Below are 6,724 nucleotides of genomic sequence, written 5' to 3' on the forward strand. Positions count from 1 at the left end.
TTCAGGCATGATGTAGTGAGTAAGAGGACTCTTAGTGAATAGTCCTTTAGTGATGTAGTAGTAAGGTATGTGGAGAGGGGAGTGTTCTGTATTCCTCTGATTGGTTCTCAGTTTTAGTCACCTGATTCTACTGAGCTGTGAACTTCACAATTGTTTCTTAAGCCACCCCCCCCCAGGTTGGATATGATGATTAAAAGGGGCTGATTTGGTTATTTCCCTTATCCCATAGGCAAAGAAAGTGCAGGCTGGAGTTGGGTACTGTACTTCCTTTCCTCCTTCCCTGTAGTCTCTAATAAGTAGTTCATTTTGAGTGGAGGCCTTGTTAAGAGCAGAGTGCTCTGATGTATTCCAAAATGGTTACATGTGCTTCCTCTGCCTAAAGCATTTGGGACCCCCCCCCCCCACACCCCGCGAAGAATCTGGTAGTGTTTCTGGAGGTAACAGTGATAAAAATTTTGGGGCTCTCCCTGTCATTGTCCTCCTCTGGAGTTTATAATTTCCAATTTGTCGCCTCAATCCTCTAGCAGCTAGCTATTCATTAATCACAGTTTAGCTTTTCCTGTACCAGTACTTACTCCTGTAAAAGTTTCTGTTTGTGATTTTCTGCAGTAATAAATTCATTTTATTCACCTGTATCTTTAGCTTTTGGTACTAGTGGTTTATATAGCAGCCTCACATTTTGAAGAATCTAAGAATTGTTGATATTTTAGTTTATTTAGGTTTTACATGTTTTTAGGAAGGAGTGACACTTGCCAAGCTTTGTATATCAGAAGTTGTGTATAAATTTTTGGTGGAACGAATTAATTTCTACATAATTCCTATTACGAGTTTATTGGGATGATACAGAATCTTATAGGTCAGTTTGAGGAATATAAAATACTATTTAGATTTAGGTTTTTACAGTATTTTCAGCATATGCAAGCTGAATATATTGTATTAGTTTATATTAAATTTTTCACATTTTTGCTGGTACTAAAAACGAGACTTCCTTAAAATTTTAATTTAAGGTGGCTTGTTGCATATGTTAACAGGTTGATTTTTTAAAAAAATATATTAATGGGCTTCCTTTGGTGGATTTGTACACACACATAACATCGATTGTTTTCACCCTCCATGAACCCCTTTCCTTGCTCCCCTCTCCAATTTCCCATATTTTTGAGGGGAGTCATTGTGTATCTTTTGCTTATATTGTACCTTCATTATCCACACTTTCACCCCCTCCCTCTTTATTCTTTCTAATATGTACTTTCTTTTTATTTGTTTTTAATTTTTATTAGTACATGTTTGTAGTACATAATGATTGCATTCATTGTGGGGAATGGTATGTGTATATAACACATGTCATTTTTACTCTTCCTCTCTACTTCTGTTTAAAATTTTTAAAAAATTGTTATTTTGTTGGCCAGCATCAGATGTGTTTATTTTGAGTTAATTGTCATAAACACAGATTAACAGCTAGATTAACTGGCCAAAAGACATGTAAAACACATAAAACAATTAAACTAAATCAAGGTATACTTTTAGATACATTGGTCATGCTGGATTACAATAACTTTTTCTCTCTATTTTTTCCCATTGTCTGACTTTTATTTTGCACTTTATATATAGGGTGTCTCATATAAGTGAAACCATATGATAGTTAAGCTTGTGTGTATGATTTACTTATCATTAAGATTTTAAGGGGGGGGCCAGGGACTTAGCTCAGTGGTTCTGCCACCTGCTTTGCATGCACAAGGTCCTGAGTTCGATTCCTAGTACAAAAAAAAACATCTTAAGGTACACTCATTTTCCTACAAATGACTTTAATTTATCCTTCTTTGCGGCATAATAATATTCTATTGACTATAATGCTGCATTTTATCCATTTATGTGTTGATGGACATATAGGCCGCTTTACAATTTAGCTATTGTGAATCATGCTGCTATAAACATGGATGTGCATGTATCGCTGTAATATGTCTTTAGTTCTTTCAGGAAAACACCTAGAAGGGGAATAACTGGGTCAAATGGAATTTCTATTTTTTTTAATGACTTTTTTTTTTTTATTGCTTTTTTTTTTTTTTTTTTTTTGGTACTGGGGATCGAACTCGGGTCCTTGTGCTTTCAAGGCAGGCGGCAGAACCACTGAGCTAAATCCTCAGCCCCGGAATTTCTATTTTTAGTCTTTTGAGGATTCTCTGTACTGATATCCATAGTAATTGTACCAGTTTACACTCCTACTCACAATGAGTACTTTCCCCCTTCCACCGTACTATTTCCACAATTTATTATTGTTCGATTTCTTGGTAGTGGCCATTCTTTCTGGAGTGGGAGAATCTTAGTGTTGTTCTATTTGATTTTTTTTTTTTCATTTCTTGGCCAGTGATGTTGAACATTGTTTCTTTTTTGTATTTCTTAGCCATTTGTGCTTTTTCACCTGAGAACAATCTATTCATTTCAGATGTCCATTTTTTAAATTGAGTCTTTAAATTTGGGGGCCCAATTTTTTGAGTTATTTATATATTATAGATGCTAGTCCATTGTCAGAGAAATAGGGTGCATTTTTTTTTTCACATTTTGTAGGTTGTCTTTTCACATTGTTGGTGGTTTCGTTTGCTGTACAGAAGCTTTTTTTTTTTTTTTTTTTTTTTTTTTGTATTGGGGATCGAACTCTGGACCTTACACTTGTGTTGTGAGGCAGGTGTTGTGCCACTGAGCTAAATCCCCGGCCCTGCAGATGCTTTTTAATTTGATATGATCCCCTTTGTTGATTCTTGGCATCATTTCTGGAAAAACAGGGTGTTGTTCAGAAGACCTTTCGCTCTGCATATGTCTTCAAGAGTTTTATCTATTTTGTCTTCCAGAAGATTGTTTCTGGTTCAATATTTAGATTTTTGACCATTTTTATTTTAGTTTAGTACATGGTGAGAGATATAGATAGATATAGGTTCAGTCTTTGGCATATGGCTAGTCAGTTTTCCTGTTACTATTTGTTAAAGAGACTGTCATTCTTCCAGTGAAAGTATTTGGCTCCTTTTTCAAAGGTAAGGCAGCTGAGAGTACCTAAAGTTGTTTCTGCATCCTGTATTTTGTTCCATACATCCACAAGTCTTTTTTTCCCTGCAAATATCATCCTGTTTTATCATCGTAGCTTTGTAGTATAACTTGATGTCCAGGAATGGGATGCTCCATGCTTTGCCCTTGTTTCCCAGAATCACTTTTAATATTCTAGGTCTTTTCTGGTTCCATATGAATTTTAGGATTCTTTCTGTAGTTCTATGAGGAATGCTGTTGGTATTTTGATTGAGACTGTGTTAAATCTGTGTAACAGTTTTGCAAGTATGGCAGTTTTGACTGTATTACTTTTGTCTCTACAGGAAAGGGGCTATCTTTCCATTTTCTCATGTATTCTTTCACCTTTTTCAGAGTAAATCATTGTAAAGGTCTTTTCACTTCCTTGGTTGGATTAATTCCTAAGTATTTTATTTTCCTTGATGCTACTGTGAAAGGTATTGTTTCCCTAAGTTCTCTCTTGGTTAGTTTATTATTTGTGTACAGGGAAGCTATTGATTTTTTTACTATTGACTTTGTACCTTGGTATGCTACTGAATTTCATTATTAATTCTAGGAGTCCTTTGGAGTTTTTATGGTTTTATAAGTAGAGAAGATCATGTCATCTGCAATAATGATAATTTAAGTTCTTCTTTTCCTATCCACATCCCTTTTATTTCTTGCTCTTGTGTAATTGCTCTGGCTAATGTTTCAAGCACTATGGTTTTTTTTTTTTTGTTTTTTTTTTGGTACCGGGGATTGAACTTGGGTCCTTGTGCTTGTAAGGCAGGCCACCGAATTGCTGAGCTAAATCCCCGGCCCAAGCACTATAGTGGTGGTAGTGGACATCCTTGTCTTGTTCCTGATTTTAGAGGGAAAGCCTTCAGTTGTCTCCATTTAATAGGATGTTGGCCGTTGATTTACCATAAATGACTTTTATCAGATTTAGATAAAGACCTTCTATACCTATTTTGTTCATTTTTTAAATAATGAATTGATGTTAGATTTTGTTAAAGCATTTTTCTGCATCTATTGATCTGATCAAGTGATTTTTGTCCTTGTGTCTGTTTATGTGGTTTATTACATTAATTGATTTCTGTATGTTGAACCATCCCTGGAATGAATCATTCTTGGTCATGATTTATGCTTTTTGATGATCTGCTGCATTCTGCTTGCTAGAATCTCATTGAGGACTTTTGCATCTATGTTCATTAAACTGTTAATGAGTTCATTACAGGGCAGTTCTCTTTTTTGGTTGTGTACTTTTCTTGTTTTGGAATCAGGATAATGCTTGCTTCCAAGAATGACTTTGGAAGTATTGTTTCCCTTTTGATTTCATTAAAGAGTTTGAGGAACATTGGCATTAGATCTTTAAAATGCTATTAGAATTTTACAATGAATCTGTGGGGACATGGGCTTTTCTTGATTTTTAAAATTTCATCTTCATTTTCACTGACTATTGGATTATTCAGGATTTTTATGTCTTTTAGCTGTAGTAGCTTGTAAATATCTAGGAATCTATTTATGTTTCTGGAATTTTCATTTTTATTAGAGTACAGGTTCTCAAAGTAATTACCAATGATGCTCTGGATTTTGCCAGAATCTGTAGTGATTTCACCTGTTTCACTTCTAATTGCATGGATTTGGGTCTTTCTTTTGGTAAGATGTCTTGGTTACTTTCCTTTTGCTGCTGAGTCAAAATACCCAACAACCAAGGTTAAAGGGGTGGTAGGGTTTATTTATCTCACAGTTTGTAGAGATTTCAGTCCATAATAAACTGGATCCAAGGCAGAGTGACACATGGTAGAAGAGCAACAATTCATGGTGATGTAAGACAGCAAAAGCAACAAGGAGCTTTAACAGTGTCTTTTTGCCCCTTTCATCTCATCCAGAGTACCTGAATTGGGGTGGTACCAAACTAATTACTCATGTGGTTTAGTCATCATGCACCCTTAATCCAAGCATCACATGCTCAAGATTCAGCCAGCTCAGAAAAAGCATGAGGCTTTGGGGGGACACCTAAACACACGTGATAACATTCTGCACCTGGCTCCAACCCAAAGACTTAGGCGTACCCCTTCATGTAAAAAAGCATTTAATTAGGCCAGGGATTTAGCTCAGTGGTTCTGCTGCCTGCCTTGCAAAGGCAGTCTTGAGTTCAATCCTTGGTACCAAAACAAACAAACAAACAAAAGTATTATTTCATCTTCAAGAGTTGCAAAAGTTGAAATAGCTTCAGCATTGCTGAAAAGTCCAAGTCTAAGTAGCTTCTTCAATTTAAGGAAAACTCTTAACTGCAAGCCTCTGTACAAATGAAGAGAAGGTTAAACATGTCCAACATTCAGTGGCACAAGATAAACATTTCCATTCTAGCCGGACGTGGTGGCACACGCCTGTAATCCTAGCACTCAGGAGGCTGAGGCAGGAGGATCACTGTGAGTTCAAGACCAGCCTGGACTGCATAGTGAGTTCCAGGTCAGTCTCAACTACATAGTGAGACCCTGCCTCAAAAAACAACAAAAAACAAGCATTTCCATTCCAAAAGTTACAAATGGGGATCCAAATGAATAGGACCAAAACAAGTCCAAAATCCAGCAAGGCAAATATTAAATCTCACAGTTCTACTTCCAGCATGCCCAGCAACCTGTGGCAAGTTGTGAACTCCAAAGAATTTGTGAGATTCCACCTCTGTAGCACTGCCGATGGTTGTAGCTCCCACAGCTTCCCTCTTGGGTCAGTTCTGCTCACTCCTTGTAGCTTTCCTCAGATGATCCATGCTCTTGGCTTCTCCAAACTTTGGGTGTCTCCACTGTGTCTTTGGCTTCACACTCATAGCTTCACACACTGCCTCCTTTGGGACACACTGCCTGGCCTCCCAGGCCTTCTGAAATCTGGATAGAAGCATTCCTGATCCCATGTATCTTCCATTCTGTTTGGGCCTAAAACAAGCACCACATGCATGATACCAAGGTCTGCAGCCAGCTGTAGCAGTAGCCAGGCTTCCTTCTCCCTTGGGGTTGAGTGCCTGGATTGCTAAGTACTCTGAATCCAATTCTGAGGAACAAATTTTCTAGGCTACCGCCATTCTGGAACATGATGTTCTGGGGCTCTCTTCTCAAAGTGGTCTTTACAATTGTAATTTTGAGGCTACAAAAGGTCAAGTCCTGCTGCTTCTTGTGATGACCTTAGGCCATCTTTCCTATTCTCTGGTTCCTTCTCAGCAATCAAGATCTCTATCTTTGCAGGCCACAACTTTACTGGAGCTTCCTTTCTGGTTAAATTAAAAAAAATTTTTTAATCATTCTGCTATGATCTTTGCTCTTTGATTTGACATAAATCTGGCTTAAAGCCCCCAATAGTAGCCATGCAGCACCTCAGTGGTAGACTGCCTTGAAATTTCTTCTGCCAGATCATTTAGTTTGTTATTTTTAATCTAAGTCTCAGGCAGTTTCTGGACATGTGTAAAATGCAGACAAACTTTCTGCCAAGATACAACACACATTGTCTGGAATCCAAGAGCCAAAGCAGTCCTTCTTTGCAGTAGAAATCTCCCAAGCCTGGTCCTCACTGGCTTTCTGAGCTCTGACCAGAATCTCCCATACAGACCAGCCTAAGGCATTCCAGCTGTATTTCCTTCTCCTCCTCCTCCTTCTCCTTCCTCTTCTCCCTCTCCCCCCCCCTCCCTCTCCTCTTC

General features: G+C 37.7%; 2 long non-coding RNA genes across 5 annotated transcripts in view; one reads left to right on the forward strand and one right to left on the reverse strand.

Annotated features, from left to right (window-relative positions):
* The window catches only part of LOC104866928, a 111,140-nt gene that overhangs the window by 8,542 nt on the left and 95,874 nt on the right, over positions 1-6,724 (forward strand). The gene's annotated exons all lie outside the window — the stretch shown is intronic.
* LOC104866917 overlaps positions 1-6,724 on the reverse strand; it is a 67,387-nt gene that overhangs the window by 2,258 nt on the left and 58,405 nt on the right. The gene's annotated exons all lie outside the window — the stretch shown is intronic.

The sequence above is a fragment of the Fukomys damarensis genome, unplaced genomic scaffold (assembly GCF_012274545.1).
Source record: "Fukomys damarensis isolate Sample0158 unplaced genomic scaffold, DMR_v1.0_HiC HiC_scaffold_39, whole genome shotgun sequence".
NCBI classification, from domain to species: domain Eukaryota; kingdom Metazoa; phylum Chordata; class Mammalia; order Rodentia; family Bathyergidae; genus Fukomys; species Fukomys damarensis.